This window comes from Pristiophorus japonicus, chromosome 10 (genome assembly GCF_044704955.1).
Source record: "Pristiophorus japonicus isolate sPriJap1 chromosome 10, sPriJap1.hap1, whole genome shotgun sequence".
Classification (NCBI taxonomy): Eukaryota; Metazoa; Chordata; class Chondrichthyes; family Pristiophoridae; genus Pristiophorus; species Pristiophorus japonicus.
In genome coordinates, this window is record NC_091986.1 from 16,785,358 (window position 1) to 16,808,324 (window position 22,967).

Here is a 22,967-nt window from a genome sequence, read left to right on the forward strand (position 1 = left end):
AACTGAGGGAAATCCTTATTAGCCGGGAAATTGTGTTGGGGAAATTGATGGGATTGAAGGCCGATAAATCCCCAGGGCCTGATGGACTGCATCCCAGAGTACTTAAGGAGGTGGCCTTGGAAATAGTGGATGCGTTGACAGTCATTTTCCAACATTCCATTGACTCTGGATCAGTTCCTATGGAGTGGAGGGTAGCCAATGTAACCCCACTTTTTAAAAAAGGAGGGAGAGAGAAAACAGGGAATTATAGACCGGTCAGCCTGACATCGGTAGTGGGTAAAATGATGGAATCAATTATTAAGGATGTCATAGCAGTGCATTTGGAAAGAGGTGACATGATAGGTCCAAGTCAGCATGGATTTGTGAAAGGGAAATCATGCTTGACAAATCTTCTGGAATGTTTTGAGGATGTTTCCAGTAGAGTGGACAAGGGAGAACCAGTTAATGTGGTATATTTGGACTTTCAGAAGGCGTTCGACAAGGTCCCACACAAGAGATTGATGTGCAAAGTTAGAGCACATGGGATTGGGGGTAGTGTACTGACATGGATTGAGAACTGGTTGTCAGACAGGAAGCAAAGAGTAGGAGTAAATGGGTACTTTTCAGAATAGCAGGCAGTGACTAGTGGGGAACCGCAAGGTTCTGTGCTGGGGCCCCAGCTGTTTACACTGTACATTAATGATTTAGATGAGGGGATTAAAAGTAGTATCTCCAAATTTGCGGATGATACTAAGTTGGGTGGCAGTGTGAGCTGCGAGGAGGATGCTGTGAGGCTGCAGAGCGACTTGGATAGGTTAGGTGAGTGGGCAAATGCATGGCAGATGAAGTATAATGTGGATAAATGTGAGGTTATCCACTTTGGTGGTAAAAACAGAGAGACAGACTATTATCTGAATGGTGACAGATTAGGAAAAGGGGAGGTGCAAAGAGACCTGGGTGTCATGGTACATCAGTCATTGAAGGTTGGCATGCAGGTGCAGCAGGCGGTTAAGAAAGCAAATGGCATGTTGGCCTTCATAGCAAGGGGATTTGAGTACAGGGGTAGGGAGGTGTTGCTACAGTTGTACAGGGCATTGGTGAGGCCACACCTGGAGTATTGTGTACAGTTTTGGTCTCCTAACCTGAGGAAGGACATTCTTGCTATTGAGGGAGTGCAGCGAAGGTTCACCAGACTGATTCCCAGGATGGCGGGACTGACCTATCAAGAAAGACTGGATCAACTGGGCTTGTATTCACTGGAGTTCAGAAGAATGAGAGGGGACCTCATAGAAACATTTAAAATTCTGACGGGGTTAGACAGGTTAGATGCAGGAAGAATGTTCCCAATGTTGGGGAAGTCCAGAACCAGAGGTCACAGTCTAAGGATAAGGGGTAAGCCATTTAGGACCGAGATGCGGAGGAACTTCTTCACACAGAGAGTGGTGAACCTGTGGAATTCTCTACCACAGAAAGTTGTTGAGGCCAATTCACTAAATATATTCAAAAAGGAGTTAGATGAGGTCCTTACTACTAGGGGGATCAAGGGGTATGGCAAGAAAGCAGGAATGGGGTACTGAAGTTGAATGTTCAGCCATGAACTCATTGAATGGCGGTGCAGGCTAGAAGGGCCGAATGGCCTACTCCTGCACCTATTTTTCTATGTTTCTATGTTTCTATGTTCATAGGAGAGACACAATTTGACACCGAGCCACATAAAGAGATATCAGGACAGGTGACCAAAAGCCTGGTCAAAGAGGTGGGTTTTAAGCAGCAACTTAAAAGCAGAGAGAGAGCGATGGAGAGGTTCAGGGAGGGAATTCCAGAGCTTGGGTCCAGGCATGGCCACGATTAAAATCGGGGATGTGTAAGAGGCCAGAATTGGAGGAGCACAAAGATCTTGGAAAGCTGTAGGGCTGGCAGAAGTTTAGAGATAGGGTGCGAGGCAAAGGAGGGATTTGAACACAAGTTACAATCAAAGCAATCAATGAAAATGTAACAAAATTGCTCTTTTTTCCCTTATTTTCCAATTTGCTCCTTTCCTGTCCTAAAGGCACTATCCCATTCCTTTGTGGAGGTATTGTTCGGTGTGGAGCCAGTCACCCTCTGCTACCTTACCAAGTGACCATTCTCTATAAGTTAGCCTTGAAAGGCTATGCTACCATGGATGACATCACAGCTGAGCTTACTGCTGTTGTTACTCAACATCCACACAGCTGTACATCCAACAGAGGTCAATTTCCCTTTCCCCAACTGGGGGGCACTGAGATCAACTACAGCATGTGATACCCTTGCTGACATCAACTAACCAGAACAGGTTGGGATGAACCTGGCACCTTCCTAACCTGAGGAGCCCACCTTTGGCAATACTGAATTAATTGAACGTAGCCTCTGGGCATTTGTTTTTTTTTTCTGTTGAATTCAGTACGAAGTATAGGAGCAGGAGGAAAAAATACATACATAACTTTCAGCTTGCTAGCACTGTGATTCTGACATGGTTAACTCAAAAATGTAAAATTCTACCTTCACTAAACTTAAAAGGGGAAATCATTGTGTTGCCATAAATAGCACTTTAGATAACTGTAGTCATTTGAGCTCATTTGCAGAAATGATTAGTTAAATCAAGGATTTTTTCTTATAATTAATAGGGGGTGAAATTCATTATCACCTGTTTGGGGGTGGTAACTTTTGAAAGCCGGGAAACTTAACTCCAGGCACTAATGTTTCCCCACTCTCAAAAAATTGGCTTTAGTGCTCCAGGAAGGAAGTGGAACGCTAAATCAAGCGCTTCACTTCCTTCTTGGAGCGCTAAAGGACGCAGGCAGGCTGGAGACCTTAGCAGAGACACTCAAATGCACCCAATTTCTCCCCCAAAGAACCTTGTCCTTTTGAAACATGGAACCTGTGAGATTTGTATCACGTAGAACAAATTCACGAATAAAACCTGTTTGATCGATATTTAAAATTTGGGTTTATCTCTTACTTATATTACAAAACACATAATATCTTTTTTAATGAAACTTTGAGGATAGATCTCATATGTTGCAAGGAACGTCACATTAAATAATAATGTGGACTGGATCAAATTTACATGTACAAATTATAGAAATGAGAAACTGATTATGTTAGTCAGATTCAGATTGCCTATGGTGAACACCGATTTTACCTCCAATAGATGAGTGCTCAGGCCCTGAAATTCAGGTCACCATTTCACATGCCCGTTTCGCGCCCAGAATTCACCTGTCGCCACTTTGCATCGGGGTTTCTTTTAGGTGTCCAGCACATCTGCCTGAATTCAGCGGGCACCTACTTAACCATACTGATTAGGGTCCTGCGCCTGATTTAGGACCCAAATGTCATTTTAAACAGCTGTGGTATCCTATTCGCCAAATCTAAAATCAGTCCTAGAAATCATGAACAAACTGGAGGGCACCATTTGGATTTTTAAAGGGATCAACAGCTGCTCTCAGCAAAATCACTGGTTAGCTTATTTAGATAGGCTGTTGAGCGTTTTAGGAGTGTTGGCTGTTGGAATAATTTCTGAAAGTAATTTGGCCTGTCAGAAGAGGGTTTTTCTCGGTGGGTTTCTGGCAAACTGCAGATTGGTTTTAATTGGTACTTACACTACCACTGTGGCTGGAGGAGGAGGAGCAGGTTAGAGTCTAGGGACTTGCAGTTGCCGAACAAGTAGACAGAACGAAGGCAGTTCACAGGAGGCTTTATCCCACACAATTGTGCAGGACACAGCTTTTCATCACTGAGGGACAATGAGTGAAAAAGAAGTAACTTGAATTTTATACAGCACCGTCCACGACACCAGGACTTTACAGCAAATTAAGAACCTTTGAACTGTCGTCACTGTTGCAGTGTAAGAAACGAGGCAGTCAATTTGTGAACAGCAAGATCCCACAAATTGCAATGCGACAATGACTCGATAATCTGTTTTACTGATGTTGTTTGAGGGATAAATATTGGCCCGGAGCCCGAGGAGAACTCTGCTGTGCTTTTTCGAATAGAGCCGTGGGACCTTTTATGTCTACTTGAGAGGGAAGACAGGGTCTTGGTTTAACATACATCGGCAAGAGATGGCTCTGCTTTACCAGGAAAGTTGTCACAGAGCCCTGCTACCTGCTGCAGCACCAACTGCAGTCCAGTACAAGGTCACATAAATCCTTGCCCGTGCCTGTCAAAGTCACTGTGGTCCAGAACGCCTATGCCTCAGGGTACTTCCAGGCTGCAGCAGGTGACATCTGCAACATCAGACAATCAGCTGTCGCCAGTCTGTATGTACCAAGTGATGGATGTGTTCTTTGCTAAAGCCAATGACTTCCTCTCCTTCCCCATTGACACCACAAAGCAGGAGGACAGGGCACTAGACTACATAATGACATAGTATTTACAGCACAGAAAAAGCCCAACAGGTCCATGCTGGTGTTTATGTTCCACACCAGCCCCCTCCCACGCTTCTTCATCTAACCCCATCAACATTTCTTTTTATTACTTTCTCTCGCATGTGTTTATCCACCTTCCCCTTAAATACATCTACGCTAGTCACCTCAACTACTTACTGTGGTAGCGAGTTCCACATTCTCACGATTCTCTGGGTAAAGGCATTTCTCCTGAATTCTCTATTAGACTAACTTAAATTTATGGCCCCTGTTTCTGGTATCCTTCTCTATGTCTACCCTAGCAAACCCTTTCATAATTTTCAAGACCTCCATCAGATCAACCCTCAGTCTTCCCTTTTCCAGAGGAAAGAACCAGTATTTCCTGATAAGTATAAACTTTCAGTTCTTTTATCATTTTATTTCATCTTTTTTTGCACCTTTTTATAATATGGAGACCAGAGGTGTGCACAGTACTCCAAGTGTGGTGTAACCAAAGTTCTAAGCAAGTTTAACATAACTTCCCTGCTTTTCAATTCTATCCCTCTAGAAGTGAACCCCAGTGCCTTGTTTGCATTTTTATGGCCTTATTAACCTGCATCGTTACTTTTGGTGATCTGCGTGTCTGTACCTCCAGATCCCACTGCTCCTCTACCACATTTAGACATTTGTAACCAAGGAGTATGTGGCCTCCTTATTCTTCCTACCAAAATGTACCATCTCATATTTATCTGTATTGAAGTTATTTTGCCAATGACATGCCCATTCTGAAAGTTTATTAAAGTCTTGCTGTATTTGCTCGCAGTCCTCCTCTGTATTAATTATACCCCACACTTTTTTTGTCATCTGCAAATGTTGAAATTGTATTTTTGATTCCCGAGTCCAAATCGTTTATGTAAATAGTGAACAATAGTGGAACACCACTTCTCACCTTTTGTCAGACTGAGTAATTATCATTAACCCCCTACTCTCTGCTTTCTGTTTTGTTGCCAGCTTGCTATCCATTCTGCTACTTGTCCCCTGACTCCACATGTTCTGACATTAGCCATGAGTCTACTGTGTAGTACCTTTCGAAATCCCTTTGGAAATCCAAAATATATTATGTCTACTACATTACCCTTACCTACCCTTTTTATTACTTCATCAAAGAATTCAATAAGATTGTTAAAGCATGACCTTCACTTTTGAAATCCGTGCTGAGGACTATTTATTATATTTTCAGTTTCATTGGGGCCGAAATTGGTGAAGGCCTCCACCCGCTCAAGTGCAGCCCAAAGGACCACCGAGAGACCGGGCGGTACTTTGCCTGGAAGTAACGCGCGGCAGCCAAACAGCGGCTTACGCCATCAATCTGGGCGGCAGCGGACGGGAGCTCTCAATCTCGGCGGCAAAGGCTCTTGTTGCCCAAGTGCCACCGAGGATGGAGTCGGGGCCTAGGGAGGGTGGAAGAGCTTCAAATAAAAATCAGAGGAAACATTAAAAAAAAACACCAGAACACCTTCAGGGGATTCCATCCAGGTAAGTCTCTGTAAAAAAAATGTCAAATATTTTTTCACTGACCTTTTTTTCCCTTCTCCGTCGGGGTTAGAACAGCCTCCACGCAGTGGTCCTTCCCCCTGCCGACGCCGACTCCCTCCGATTCCCGCTCGCACCAATCTGGCCACTTATGCTACTTGGCCGCCAGGGGACATCAGCGGGCGGTTCCCCGCAGTACTCCCCTCCTGCCCGCTGCAGCCCCAGTGAAAACTGGGAGAGAGAGGAAACACGGCGGCATTGGGCGGTAAGGCCACCAATATCGGGGCCTAGGTCTCTTTCTATTACATCTTTGATTCAGAGTTCTACTATCTTTCCTACCACCAATGTTAAACTATTTGGTGTATAGTTCCCTAGACTTGTTCTATCTCTTTTGTTTCAATGTGGGCAACATATTAGCAGTCCGTCAGTCATCTGGCACTATTCTTTTTTAATCATATTTTAAATATATGTAATAGTGCCTGTGCTATCTCTTCCCAAACTTCTTCCAGACCTGGGGTGTTATCCTTTCTAAATTTGATTAGTTTATCAATTATCTCCCCCTTTATATCTTAAATGTCTTTATATATTTTTTGATCTCTCCTACTAATATTATGCCCACCATGTTATTCTCCATGATTCAATATTTCTGCCATTTTACTGTCATTGCCTGTGAGGTTATTGTGTGCATCCCTTAATGGCCCTATTGCTATCCTGATTTTTTCTTTTTTATTTATTTATCTGTGGAATAATTTACTAATTCTTTGAATATTCCTTGATAATTTAATTTTGTAGTTTCTCTTTGCCTTCCTAGTCAATTTTTTGATTTCTTTCCTAACCTTTTTGTATTCTCCTTTGTCATCCTTTTCATTGATGAGACAGCGCTCCGCTTCCTTTGGGGGCGGTGCACGGCCCAATTCTGCATCGGGGGCGAGGTATCCAGCCAGGGCACAGGAAGTCCCGGCCCCGCAAGCTTACCGCCTCCAATCGGGGTGTATGGCAATTTCAGGGCCTTAGTCTATACCTTTTACTTTAGTTTCAATGTTATCCTTATTTCTTTATTTATTCATTGTGTGACATTACTGGCTAATTTGTTCTTGCTTTTTAGTGGGATAGACTTCTCCTGGACTTTATTGATCACCATTTTAAATGTTTCCCAATTTCTTCGTTTGTCAGTAAATGTTTCCAGTTTATTTTCCATTCCTTAAAATTATTTTTTTTTCAATGTATTACTTTGGTCTTTGTTTTATGTAACTCTCAATATTTTCCTTAAGCATTATTATGTTGTGATTACTATTGCTTGGATGTTCCCCCATCCTTGCTTCTCTTATCTGTACTGGTTCATTGCCCATTACCAGATCTCGCAGTGCACCCTATCTTGTTGGGATTTTTATATACAGGTTAAGAAAGGAGTCCTGCACACGTTGTATGCCAAAGTTGCAGGATTCCCCCAAATGCAGGGCATAATCAACTGCACACCTACACCCTAACATGCTGCAACCCAAGAGCCTAGAGTCCATGTGAATAGAAAAAGATTTCACTCACTGAACATCCATCTGGTATGCAACATCATGCAGAGCTGTGACAGGTCCATGATTCTTTTTTTAAAAATATACTTTATTCATATAAAAATTTGTACAGTACATTCAAAAGCAGTTCAGTACATTTAGCTGCGGTCAGCAATCCCATACATTACATTTGGGTGCTGACGGCAGTTCCGTTCGATACATTCCCTTGTTTTTCAGTTCAAGTACAATTCGATACAATTCGAGATACATTGTAGTACATTCAACAAATTACATTACATGTGTCACTATACAGTACACAGAATGGGTGACGGTACATTTACACTTTTCCTTTCCAACGTGCATCACGAAACAGGCCTTGCATTGTACATGGCACTACATAGGTGTTTACAGATCATGGTGCTCCATGTACACAAAATAGAAATTACAAGTATAGCCCGAGGGGAGTTTTGTACTGATTCCTGCCCCCGGGTTTACCGTGGCAGAAGGGCTTTAAACTGTGGCCCTTCCCCACCGTGCCTTTGCGGCGACTGCACCAATTTTAAGTGCATCCCTCAGCACGTAATCCTGGATCTTGGATTGCGCCAGTCTGCAACACGCAGACGTGGACATCTCCTTGCTCTGGAAGACCAGCAAGTTTTGGCAAGACCAAAGAGCACCTTTGACCGAGTTGATGACCCTCCAGCAGCAGGTGATGTCTGTCTCGGTGTGTGTCCCTGGGAACAGCCCGTAGAGCACAGAGTCTTGTGTTACGGAGCTGCTCGAGATGAACCTCGACAGCAACCACTGCATCTCTTTCCAAACCTGCCTTGTGAAGGCACAATCCTGAAGGAGATGGGTGACAGTCTCGTCCGCCCCGCAGCCGACTCGGGGGCACCGTGCCGTGCTGCTGAGATATCGGCTGTGCATGAACGCTCTGACAGGTAAGGCCCTCCTCACCGTCAACCAAGCTACGTCTTGGTGCTTGTGTGACAGCTCTGGCGATGAGACATTCTGCCAAACGAGTTCAACAGTCCATTCAGGTGGCAGGTCCATGATACCATCATTCCACACTAGTCCACAACTCCCACCATCCCCATATCGGGACAGAAGCTGGCTCATATCACCTCTCAAGAAAGTGAGTGCGAATGAGTTTAGAAATGTCAGACAATGAGTGGCGGTAACGGGCCTTAAAAAAGGGGGCAATTTCAGCACCACAGGCTCTAATCCAATTTCTTGCTCTTTCTCCATATTTTTTGATACATATATATTTCTTCAAGTACATTAAATTTTTACGGTGCAACCACTGCATTGGGCATATAGGCGATACATAATGAGGGAGAATGACTTGAACCTCATGAATGGTCTGATCTGGAAAAGTAAATGGGTTATGGTCAACATCATAAACGTGATACCTTGCTCTCTTCATCAAACATTCTGCTTAAGTTCAAATGGTAACAGTAACTTGTGCAGATAGTAGTGTTTCCAACGCAATTACTATAAAACTTTTTTTTTATGTGCTGCTTGTTCTCAATTGTATTAACATCTCCATGAAATATGAAAAGTAGTTCACTGAGATGATGGCTATGTGTGATATAAGTGCATGTATTGAGTTCTCATTTGTGCAGATTCTAATTGCAGGTTAATTTATCTCATTTTTGGTAGCCAGGCAGGTTTTGCCGTTTTCTTTCTGTGTGCTTTCTACCTGATTTTCTTTATTTTTTTAACTTTGCTTTTTCAATAAGCTCCACTTTAATTAAAAAAGGAAATGAAACAGCGAAGTCTCTAAATAAATAAAAACTGTGGCGACCAGCACTTAAATTGATTGATCTTCTATATTCCCCTATTGCTGTACAGCACAGCAACTTTGAGACAATCAGGATTTTTCGGCCAGCTCGGTGATCATTAATAATGACATTGCTGGAGCTGACTATGCAACATATCTCTTTAAGGAAGAGTTCGACAAGAAGATTATAGAAGCGTATAAATGATTGCTGGTGAAATTAATACGTTTTCAGCATTGGTCCTCGAATATTACCAACAGTAATGTTTAGGCTATAATTGTATAATAACCGATAAGGGAATAAGGGGCTATGGGGAGCGGGCAGGGAAGTGGACCTGAGTCCATGATTGGATCAACCATGATCTTATTGAATGGTGGAGCAGACTCGAGAGGCCGTATGGCCTACTCCTGCTCCTATTTCTTAAGTTCTTAAGTTTGTAACAGTGAAGAACAATATTAGGGGAATGTAAACTGGAAATAGTGTGTTTCCAACTTTGAACTCACAATGGCCCCAAAATTCCTGGGGGTTCACCATGCCAGTGCAAATAGAATGGAGCAAAGACCCTTTCTGAATTCCCAGGTTTGGAGTCATTTGTTCATTGCACCTGCAAGGGTAGATCAGTGGTGCTCAGCCCAAAGCACCAAGTAGAATGCCCCAACTGCAGAGGGAAGGCCTGATATAGCCCTGAAAAAACTCCTTCTGTTCCTGATAAAGCAAACAGGCCTGTTTGGGCATGTAGTCAATCCCTGGGGTCAACTACTATTCACTGGTAAAACGTTGAGGCCTTTTTACAGGCCTCAAAATTGAACAACAAGGAGGGCATTAAATTTGAAATTTCCTTGGGGAAACCTGGAAACTCCCCCAGGCACCCCCGCCCCAACCCCCTTAGCACAAGATAAAAGCTCATGGGGTTGGGGATAATATATTAGCATGGATAGGGGATTGGTTAACAAACAGAAAACAGAGAGTCGGGATAAATGGGACATTCTCAGATTTGCAAACTATAACTAGTGGGGTGCCACAGGGATCAGTGCTGGGACCACAACCATTTATCATCTATATTAAGGACTTGAATGAAGGGACCTAGTATACTCTAACCACATTTGTTGATAGATAGGTGGGAAAGCAAGTTGTGAGGAGAACACAACAAATCTGCAAAGGGATATACATAGGTTAAGTGAGTGGGCAAAAATTTGGCAGATGGAGCATAACGTGAGAAAATACGAAGTTATCCACTTTGGTAGGAAGAATAAAAAAGCAAATTATTACTTAAATGGAAAGAGACTACAAAATGCTACTGTACAGAGGGATCTGGGGGTCCTTGTACATGAAACACAAAAAGTTAGTATGCAGGTACAGCAAGTAATTAGGAAGGCAAATGGAATGTTGGCCTTTATTGCAAGCGGGATGGAGTATAAAAGTAGGGAATTCTTGCTATAACTGTACAGGGCGTTGGTGAGACCACATTTGGAGTACTGCGTACAGTTTTTGTCTCCTTATTTAAGGAAGGATATACTTGCATTGGAGGCAGTTCAGAGAAGGTTCACAAGGTTGATTCCAGAGATGAAGGTGTTGTCGTAAGAAGAAAGGTTGAGCAGGTTGGGCCTATATTCATTGGAGTTTAGAAGAATGAGAGGTGATCTTATCTAAACATATAAGATACTGAGGGCACTTGACAGGGTAGATGCAGAGAGGATGTTTCCCCTCGTGGGGGAATCTGGAAGTAGGGGGCATAGTTTCAGAATAAGGGGCCGCACATTTTAAATGGAGATGAGGAGGAATTTCTTCTCCCAGAGGAGAATCTTTGGAATTCTCTACCCTAGAGAGCTGTGGAGGCTGGGTCATTGAATATATTTAAGGTGGAGATAGACAGATTTTTGAAAGAAAAGGGAGTCAAGGGTTATGGGGAAGGGAAGCGGGCAGGTAAGTGAAGGCCAGGATCGGATCAGCCATGATCTTATTAAATGGCGGAGCAGGCTCGAGGGGCCAAATGGTCTACTCCTGCTCCTATTTCTTACGTTCTTCTGTTCTTATGTCTTAACATAGGGAGGCAGGAAAAAGATTAATTCACGCCTTGCTGACAGGAATATAAAAGGACAGTCAAGATGGGCTGGAATCCTGGCCTAACTGGATTCTGCCCCAAATTTCTGTTTGTCCCAGGCAGAAGTCAGGCTTTCTCCCCTCCCTGACCCAAGTAATTGTAGGGTGACTGGGCTTATGTATTTAGCATCATCATCATCATAGGCAGTCCCTCGAAATCAAGGAAGACTTGCTTCCACTCTAAAAGTGAGTTCTTAGGTGACTGTTCAGTCTAATACGGGAATTACAGTCTCTGTCACAGGTGGGAGACAGTGGTTGGAGGAAAGGGTGGGTGGGGAGTCTGGTTTGCCACACGCTCCTTCTGCTGCCTGCGCTTGTTTTCTGCATGCTCTCAGCGACGAGACTCTAGGTGCTCAGCGCCCTCCCGGATGCTCTTCCTCCACTTAGGGCAGTCATTGGCCAGGGACTCCCAGGTGTCGGTGGAGATGTTGAATTTCATCAAGGAGGCTTTGAGGGTGTCCTTGAAATGATTCTTCTGCCCACCTGGGGCTCGCTTGCCATGTAGGAGTTCCAAGTAGAGCGCTTGCTTAGGGCGTCTCGTGTCAGGCATGTGGACAATGTGGCCCACCCAACAGAGCTGGTCGAGTGTGGTCAGTGCTTCGATGCTGGGGATGTTGGCCTGATCAAGGACGCTAATGTTGGTGCATCTGTCCTCCCAGGGGATTTGCAGGATCAAGATCAAGGCATAGCTGAAGCCCCATTTCACTATCCTGTTTACAGCTCAAAAGAATGGGAGAAGAGGGTTGTTGGCTTGAGACGGTCAAGATTCTTTACAATGGTGGCTTGGAATCACATTGCACAGTATCAGCAATGTGCGTGTGAATAGTTTGTATAAAATTCATTTTCTGCTGTCTTATTGAATGTGTTCACTCATTTATTTTAAATGGGTTAATAACTTAGTTAATTTAGCAGACAGGTATTTCAGACAAATAAGTTACAGTTTTCATTCCTTATACTGTATTGTAATATAACACACTTAGAAACCTTTTTGAGATTTTACTTATATTATCACCAAAACTAAGTCTAACTTTGTTTACAAATGAACAGCTTATTTTGTAACATACTGAGACAATTAATAATAATATTTTTTAAAAATGGAAGTCGTTTGATGGTGTTTTTCAATTATGAGAACAACTGTATGAACGATAATGAAGTGTAAGTGAAAATATTGGGGCCGAATTTGGTCAAGGCCTCTGCCCGCCCAAGTGCTGCCCAAAGTGCCGCTGATGGCCGGCGACAAGCCTGACGGTACTTTCGGCGGGATATTCATGAAGAAGATCCCTCGAAGGTCGGCAGGCGGCAAATAAGGGACTTGCACCGCCAATCTGGTCGGCAGCGGGCGGGAACTCTCGTTCTCAGAGACAGAGACATTTGCCGCCCAAGTGCCGCCGAGGATGGAGTTGGGCCCACGGAGGGTCGAAGACCTAAAAATAAAAATCAATAACAAAAGATAATAACCTATCGGAAGGCCTTCAGGGGACTCCATCAAGTTAAGTCGCTGTGGAAAAATCAATTAAAAAATGTTCACTAACCTATATTCAACGATCTTCATACTTACCGCTGGGGGCAGACCAGCCTCCAGCCAACAGTCCTCCCACGTTCTGCTGTCGTGTCCCGCCAACTCTCGCCCGCATCAATCTCGGCGGGCAGGAGGTCCATTGTGCCACTCGGCTGTCCGCTGACATCAGCTCAGGCGGCTCTCCCCTCCCTCCCGCTCCAGGCCACCTCGAGAGTGGCACTGGGCGGATCTGCAAAAGCAATATCGGCGACAGTGGGCAGTGAGGTGATGAATTTCGGCACCATTGAAGCTAACGTTCTAATAAATCATTGAAGATTATTATGTAAATAAATGTAGATACACATTATTCATCCTTTTCATCCTTTGAGTAGAAACCTTTCTGATACAGGAACACAAATGTACAAAGCAATAGAATTTGACTAGATTCACTTAGTTAATGGGCCATAATTTGCGGCCTCTAAGGGTGTGTACACACCCAGAGGGGCCTCGCAATTTCTGGGTTTAGGCATGCGAAGCGCACGTGTTACAATCCAGAACTTGGGATCTGTCAAGAATCTCCTTGTCAAATGTCACTCATCCCCGGGAAAAGGGCCTCCGCGGGCGGAGAGGTGGGCTATTTGCCCAACTTCTGACCAGCGAATGCCCATGAAATTCTTACGTAAGGACAGAAAAATAAATTTTTTTCAATAATTTATACATTTAAAAACCTGTGAAATAAGGTAAGTTTATTTTTAAACCCTTTAAAATATATACCCATTTTGATTCATTTTAAACAGGTGATTTAAAAAAAAAATTGTTTTAAGTGTACGTGTATTTCTGGGGGGTTCAACTGGGCCTTTATTCACTGGAGATTAGAAGGATGAGAGGGGATCTCATAGAAACATATAAGATTCTAAGATTCTGACGGGACAAGACAGGCTAGATGCGGGAAGAATGTTCCCGATGTTGGGGAAGTCCAGAACCAGGGGACACAGTCTTAGGATAAGGGGTAGACCATTTAGGACTGAGATGAGGAGGAACTTCTTCACTCAGAGAGTTGTTAGCCTGTGAAATTCCCTACTGCAGAGAGTCGTTGATGCCAGTTCATTGGATATATTCAAGAGGGAGTTAGATATAGCCCTTACGGCTAAAGGGATCAAGGGGTATGGAGAGAAAGCGGGAAAGGGGTACTGAGATGAATGATCAGCCATGATCATATTGAATGGTGGTGCAGGCTCGAAGGGCCGAATGGCCTACTCTTGCACCTATTTTCTATGTTTCTATGTTTCTATGATTCCGTTCATACAGAATCCACATGAGTATGAATGGGGATCCCCATTCTTTCATTGGTTGGGCTGACTCACATGATCCCAGGGGCACTTGTGAACACCATGCACCTCTGGGATATGTGGGTCTCTCCCTGCAGATACCCGAAGAGGCCCAGGAGCGCAAATGTCCCAGCGTCTGGGACCATCAGGTAAGTGCGTAGATTTTTTGTAGCTTGGAGACATCCGCTCACAGGAAGCCTCTGACTGCAACTTCAGGCCTAATGAATGTGCTACCCTACTCCAATTCAGTTGCTCATCCAACTTAACTTGAACAGAATAGCTCCTGTGCATTCTGTCCGAGACAAAAGCTCCTCTCCCTGCTGTCACCTCTCTTCTGTGGCCTTTTGTTGCCTGACTGTCTGTGCAATGTTTCATTCCCATAAACTCAATAGACTGTTTTATTTCCTAAATGTTCACGGTAAGGAAGAGATTAAAAATGTTTCAACACAATGGGTGTGAGGTCCTCATCAATCTCAGAGACAAGCCTCTTAATTGCTAATTTATTTATAGTAAAGGATCTATGTCACAACGAGTTTGTTAGTACTTTATCTCCTACCACTGCAGGCCTCTTTTTTTTAGCTGCTATGATAAAGTGTGGCCCCCAAACCCCATAGCGGAGAGCTGGAGGAGGTGCCAGGGTTGCATGTCCCTAAGATGTAGTGCCTGTTCCTTAGACACTCCGGTGATTCAGCATTGTAGTGGCAGCTGCTGCTGAGAAAGACGAGATGTACCATCAACAAGGGGATATGTGAGTCCCAGCGGACAGGTCCAGGCCCAGCAAGCGAACTGGGCCATCAAAGAAAATAAAATGAAGGGGTAGATTTTCACCCTGACTGCCTGGGTGTTACTCTGGAGGAGTAGAGACTGATTTCAATGTGATGAAAATTGGGCAGGTTGTATAAATTGGGCAGGCATTCCACTCAGCAGATTACTGCCCTGGCGGTGAACGTGAAAATCTAGCCCCAAAATGTATCCTGGATCAACCCTCTTTGCTCGGTCAGGTGGAGGGCCGAAGCAATCTTTCTCCTCTCCCTCCTGGGATGGAAAGCTGACCAAATTTATGTTAGCATGGAGTGAAGCTGCACCCCAAGTAGCACATGGGCCGACGACCCATACAAATGAGGTACCCTTCCAATGACACTGCAGAATCCGGCAGGGATCAGTGTTGAAGCGCACACTCATATGCAAATCGAATACAATCACCAGGACTGCCACCCTTGAAATTTCAGGACTGCCTTTTTAAATCACAATGTTAAATTAACTCTTCTTTCAAAACCGCTCTGTGGAAAAATAATGTCACAAACCTGACCGTCGGCATGTGAATGATTGGACGTATATTCAAAAAGCACCATGAAGACAGAACAGTGAGCACAGCAATGGTTTACCTGAAGATATCTGACCACATCTAGCTATCGTTTAGCAAAGGTTCGTCCTATTCATGCTGTTCCTTGAGTAAGTCTGCTGGCCTTAGTCACCGTGTACATAAGAACATAAGAAATAGGAGCAGAAGTCGGCCATTTGGCCCCTCCAGCCTGCTGCACCATTCAATAATCTGATCATGGACTTAGCTCCACTTCCCTGCCCGCTCCCCATAATCCTTTACTCCCTTATCGCTCAAAAATCTGTCTATCTCCACCTTAAATATATTCAATGACCCAGACTCCACAGCTCACCAGGGCAGAGAATTCCACAGATTTACGACCCTCTGAGAGAAGAAATTTCTCCTCATCTCAGTTTTAAATGGACAGCCCCTTATTCTAAGACTATGTCCCCTAGTTTTAGTTTTCCCTATGAGTGGAAATATCCTCTCTGCATCCACCTTGTCGAGCTCCCTCATTATCTTATAAGTTTCAATAAGATCACCTCTCATTCTTCTGAACTCCAATGTGTATAGGCCCAACCTACTCAACCTATCTTCAGAAGTCAACCCCCTCATCTTCGGAATCAACCTAGTGAACCTTCTCTGAACAGCCTCCAATGCAAGTATACCCTTCCTTAAATAAGGAGACCAAAACTGTATGCAGTATTCCAGGTGTGGCCTCATCAATACCCTGTACAGTTATAGCAGGACTTCTCTGCTTTTATACTCTATCCCCCTTGCAATAAAGGCCAACATTCCATTTGCCTTCCTGATTACTTGCTCTACCTGCATACTAACTTTTTGTGTTTCATGCACAAGGACCCCCAGGTCTCTCTGTACTGCAGCACTTTGCAATTTTTCTCCATTTAAATTCTAATTTGCTTTTCTATTATTTCTGCCAAAGTGGATAACCTTGTACTTAGTCTGTTGTGTATGCATAATGTATGTACTGTAACATTAGACCACTGAATGTATCTTCACCCTGTAAACATCATACCTGTACCACCAGAGGGTGCTACTGGTGGAGACTTAAGGGTCAACTGCACTCTGCAGGTAACCAAGTATAAAAGGGAGCTCACCTCACTGTATCGTCGCTCAGGAGCTACAATAAATGGACCAAGGTCACAACAGTTCAAATACAATACCTTACCTCGTGGAGTCATTACTAGAGTGCTTAGATATATAACATATCCTCTTCATAACTTAGGTAAAATGTAATGCCCAATGGAAAGGTCATACTCTGCTGAGGTGGCAAATGGCTGCAAGGCAGCATAATGCAAAGATGGAGCTCCAGGTGGCATACCGGAAATATTTGGTAGTTAGAACTGCAAAAAACAACAAAACGATTCCACAAAAACTTTAAATAGACAAAAGTCTGTGTTTAAAAGCCTTTAATAGTATTTTAAACATGGATACTGCTGCCTAACAAACAGTAACACCTCTTATATGAAACAAAGTTGCTATTCAGAAGCAGGCCAGGGGAAGTAGGGTGGGAAATCCAACAGGGCTCTGTCTGAATGCAGCAGGAGGGAAATTGCGATGGGCTGTTTTGCAGGTGGAGATTCGGCGGTCGTCTTCCCTGCTGCGTTTCCTCTTTTGTTTATCCCAAATCCACCACAGAATGAGAAGAACATCTGGCCCTCTATGTTCAGTTGAAAACATTCTAAGACAGCTTGGCTGTCCTCTTCAAAACCAAACTGGTGGCAAAACTAGAACATTTTACCGGCTGGCTTTCTTTTGAGCACTTTTATTTATTTTTATTAATTCATGCATTAGCTTTAATTTTGCTTAATTACATGTCTTTTTCGTTATCTTCTAAGTGACTTGCCTTGCCGTCAACAGATGAGGGGTGAGGATGAAAGGAATGGAAACGTTTTATTTTGGGTGAAGGTGTTAGCCAAATTAATGAGTTGTGATAAATGCACTCCCTTTAATGGGCCAGAAAGTTGTTGCTTGTTGCTTGACTAATATCTCTTGTTGGCACTATTTTATTAGTATGTAAGTGCAGCAATCAGTGAACAAACTTTCCCAGTAACATTAGTAGTCCATTAGAGAAAGACAAGTCTGTCATGGTCATGTCAGGAAAGGGGCAATTGCAAAGTGACTTGTATTTGAGTACAAGGTGAAAAACAAAAGCCTTGTTTAGTATGTGCCTACTATCGTTTCAACAAGCAAAAATATCAAAGTTCTGGAGGTTAATGAAGCAAGAAGTTGTAATTGTCTGCATTTAGTACACATTCTGTGAGAAAAACACACTTTCTCCCACATGCTCCGAGCAGTACGTTGTTAGAAACTCAAGACTAAAAATAAAAGTGCTTTAATTAGAGATTGCAGTCACTACATTATGTTTGCCGTACGAAACATCAAGCTGTTGAAGCAAAGAAATGCTGTGAGCTGACTGCGATGTGGGTTTATCATATGCTCCAGCCAGATGTTCGATGCTGCCATGTGTTCATTGTACATGCAATTACACATGGGAGGATTCTTTATGTTAATTCATGCGTGGAGGTATTTTTTTTAAAAGGCTGAAAGTAGCAACTCAGCAACAGTGGCCTCAATCAGCCTTATATTTAAACACAGCATTACAGTCAGTCTCTAATAACTGTCACTAAGCTCGCTGGTAATACCCGCCCTCCTGTATGGCTCAGAGACGTGGACCATGTACAGTAGACACCGCAAGTCACTGGAGAAATATTGCCAACGATTTCTCCGCAAGATCCTACAAATCACCTGCGAGGACAGACGCACCAACTTTAGCGTCCTCGTCCAGGCCAACATCCCCAACATTAAAGCACTGGTCACACTTGATCAGCTCCGCTGGGCAGGCCACATAGTTTGCATGCCAGAAACGAGACTCCCAAAGCAAGCGCTCTACTCGGAACTTGTCAACAGCAAACGAGCCAAAGGTGGGCAGCGTAAACGTTACAAGGACACCCTCAAAGCCTCCCTGATAAAGTGCGACATCCCCACTGACACCTGGGAGTCCCTGGCCAAAGACCGCCCTAAGTGGAGAAAGTGCATCCGGGAGGGCACTGAACCCCTCGAGTCTCGTCGCCGAGAGCATGCAGAAATCAAGCGCAGGCAGCGGAAGGAGCGTGCGGCAAACCAGGCTCCCTGCCCACCCTTTCCTTCAACCACTGTCTGTCCCACTTGTGACAGAGACTGTGTTTCTCATATTGAACTCACTTTAAGAGTGGAAGCAAGTCTTCCTCGATTCCAAGGGACTGCCTATGATAATGTTGATGAATAACTCAATGACCAGAACCCATTGCCACACTCCATGTACACATGAAAAATCCATGTACTTGTGTATAGCAATGAATAGATGCCTGCAGAACCCATGAATGTCTACTGCACAGTTCACTTGAACAGATCTAATTTTTGAAATCTTTTTCCATCTTTTCTTTCCTTCTTTCCTGAAGGCAATCACTCATGCTGGCTTAAAGCTTCATTTGTTCCAGCAGCCCTCCGGTATCTCCCATAAGTGAAAGTGACCCTAGGCAGTGAATATCTGCAGGCTATTTGGTCAAACGGGGCAAAAACAAGTGAGCCTAATCCTAGCCTTACCAAAACTCCTGATCGCTATCGAGTCAACATTTTCCTGCAGGGCTCAAGAGATAGTGATCAGGATTGGGACTTGTCACTGACTTTTATTTTCCTTAGACGGGGATAGAGGCCAGTTGTAACACCTCCATTATTACCCTGGTGCAGCTCAACTAACTCAGAACAGGCCAGAGGTTGCCCATGGGAGCTTCCTGGTTTACAAATTTCAACATGACACTGGGCAGTGCACTGAGCCATTGGATGTACAACCTTCATTTTGAATGCAGTCCTTCCATACAAAGAATAGAACAAAATCCACATTATTTTCAGCCAATTACCAATTAATTTTAAACTGTAGAAAAAAAAAACTTCAAATACCAATTCTCTGTCTCTTTGTCCTTTGGTTTCTCTTTTTCTCTGTTTCTCGAGATGGCTTTGGCGTACTTTCTCCTTTTGGTGTCTCTGTAACTCGCTTTTATTTGACTCTATGCTTCCCTCTTTTCCTTCCTTTCTGTAAATGTCTCCTTCCCTCAGTCTCCCATGCGTTCTCCAATCTGAGTGTGGAAGCGGTGGGAATGATACAGTGCAGATGTTGCACACTCCCAATCCCAAGCGCACACCTGGCCCTGACAAGCGAGCCCCTGGCATGCGATCTGCGAGTAATTGGGAGTTGCCCTGGGGACAGGATATTCAGCAGCATTGCAAGGATTTAAAGGTGTTTTTGGCAAGAAAAAAAAAGATCTACACTCGGTTAAGGCTACAAGCACCACAGAACATGAAGATTCCGGATGCAGTAGTGAAAGTGCTGCTGGAACATGTAGAGCACAGGAGTCTTTGCTTGTTTGTTACTCCAGAACAACCAACCCACAGGAACCAGTCCAGATACCATGGCAGTATTCGAAGAGGAGCAGGCAAGTTTTCCCCAGTTTCCTGGCCAATGATTATCCCTCAAACAACACCACTAGAATAGATGATCTAGTCATTATCTTATTGCTGTTTGTGGGGCATTGCTGTGAACAGATTGGCTGCCATATTTCGATATTACAAAAGTGACTACACTAAGGACACACTCAAAGCCTCGCTGATAAAGTGTGACATCTCCACTGACACCTGGGAGTCCCTGGCCAAAGACCTCCCTAAGTGGAGGAAGTGCATCCGGCAGGGCGCTGAGCTCCTCGAGTCTCGTCGCCGAGAGCATGCAGAAAGTAAGTACAGGCAGCGGAAGGAGCGTGCGGCAAACCAGTCCCACCCACCCTTTCCTTCAACCACTGTCTGTCCCACCTGTGACAGAGACTGTGGTTCTCGTATTGGACTGTACAGTCACCTAAGAACTCATGCTTAGAGTGGCAGCAAGTCTTTCTCAATTCCGAGGGACTGCCTATGATGATGATGATGATGATGATGATGACACTTCAAAATATACTTAATTGCCTGTAAAGCACTTTGGGTAGTGAAAGGCACTATCTAAATGAAAGTTCTTGCTTTTCGACTGCCAGGGAGGAAGTTTTGCCTCGTGCAATAATGTGTTCACTAATTAGAGGACTTGTCTGCAAAGGCGTAAAACATTTCTCGACTTGGGAATGATGGTGTGGAACAATTCACAAAGTAACAAACTGAAATGGAAAAGTTCAAAGTGGGAATACCAGTTTTGGTCTGTAGCAGATGGGCTAGTGAATGTAAAACCCAATGAGGCTGTGACGAACTCAGCATTGTAACAGAAAGGTGGACTGATCGCTCACACTGGCATAATGGAGATTTTGATGCTGAAGATTTTAAAATTCTCATCCTTGTGTACAAATCCCCCCGTGGCCTCGGCCCTCCCTATCTCTGTAACCTCTTCCAGCCCTACAACGCTCCGAGATCTCTGCGCTCCTCCAATTCAGGACTCTTGCACATTCTCAATTTTCTTTGCTCTACAATTGATGGCCATACCGTCAGCTACCCAGGCCCTAAGCTCTGGAATTACCTCCCTAAACCTTTTCGTCTCTGTAACTCTCTCCTCCTTTAAACCACTCCTTAAAACCTAACTCTTTGACTAAGCTATGGGTCACCTGTGCTAATATTTCCTTATGTGGCTCGGTGCCAAAGTTTGTTTGATAATCGCTCCTGTGAAGTGCCTTGGGAGGTATTTCTAGGTTAAAGGCGCTATATAAACCCAAGTTGTTGTTGTTCAAGAGCTGAAAGTCATGTTGCAGAATGCTACTCCAATAAAAGCACAGCTTCAAGTTGCATCGAGAGAAATTGCTGACTGAACCAGTGCAGTCACTCACATCCCTCATATCTGGCTACAAATGAGGCAAAAGTTTTGCTGCTATCAAGGGCAAGACAAAGGTAAGTGTGTTCCTCATTTTTGCACACATTTCTTGTGGGGTCCATCAAGCATGGCACAAACTTAAGTTAGGAACTCTTGCACTTTCTGGGAGGGAACATTTAAAGCATTGTGCAAAACCATAGTCCTTATACGCACACTCTTGCACTGTACCAAAGCTACACGCACATTTTTCATACATGTGGAAGTGATGAAAAAATTAATAACAAACAGATATTCAGGGTTACAGCCCAATACACTCTGCTGTTGGAGGGCTCATGAATGGGGTCAGCATCCATTTATTGAGAGATTAGGTCTGGCCCCATGAGAGCCATCCATTCAGTGTTTCTTCTCCTTCAGAATATACGGTCATTGTGGATTGCTGCATAGTGGAGGCACAGTGGCTGTTTGCTAGATAATGGATGTTATCATGAATAATGATATTTTGTTTTGAAGTACCACCCTGAACATGAATTGAATGCAAACTCTTCCTGCTTATTTAAGCTCTGGTGTTGATATGAAGAACCCTGGTGCTTACATGTGTGCAATGCTTATCACCTTACACTCAGGGCGAGCTCTGCCACCCAGTAAATGTTCTGCACCTTGTTGATTTGATGCTTCTTGTCCATAGAGAAAGAGATGAAAGTGGTGCCCCTTGCAAACACAGCATTTGTCGCTCGGTTGATACAAGTATGCACTGCAGATTCCTGATCTGGCAGGTGTCTCTTGCAGTAGTTTGGAAGGATGCAATAGCATGGAAGCTTCACCTTGCAGCTGCGCAGATGTTGTCTGTGGAAGATGAGACAATTCCTTGACAACCTATCTTCCAAAGTGGAGGTGGCAAAGACAGGAATCCTCTGGCATATCCGTTGATGTGAAGTGGTCGATAAACACAGTTCCCGGGATGCCAATGGGTATAGGCCTCAGCTGTCAGTATTCTTGCATTTATTGTCCCCTCATAAATTCTTCCTCATCTGAGCCATGCAATGCTATGGTCCAGGTGGGATGCATCCTAGGTTACTGAGGGAAGTAAGGGTTGAAATTGCAGAGGCTCTCGCAACAACCTTCAAATCCTTCCTTATATGGGGGTGGTGTCAAAGGATTGGAGGATTGCAAAAGTTACGATGCTGTTTATCAAAGGAATGAACCAGCAACTACAGGCCAGTCAGCCTAACATCGGTTGTGGGGCGACATTTAGGGGCCGAAATTCACCAGCCCACCGCCTGCTGCTGCCGGCTGCTGCCCACTCCCGCCGACATTCCTCCTGAAGATCTGCCCAGTGCCACTTTGGAGGTGGTCTGGAGCGGTTTGGAGCGGGCGGGAGGAGAGAGCCGCCGGGAACCACCCGCTGACATCAGCGGACGGCCAAGTGGCGCAACTGAGCTCCCGTCCGCCGAGCTCCCAGGTTCCTGTGGGCGGGAGTCAGTGGGACTCAGCGGCAGGACGGGGGTGGGCCGCTGGCAGGAGGCTGGTCTGTCCCCGATGGTATGAAGAATCTGAAAAAAAGGTAAGCGAACATTTACAAAACAAATTTCAACAGCGACTTACCTGAATGGGGTCCCCTGGAGGTCTTCGGATAGTTTTTGTATTTTTTATTGGTGAATTTTATTTTTCAGGTCTTCGACCCTCCGTGGGCCTGACTCCACCCTCGGCGTCACTTGGGCGGCA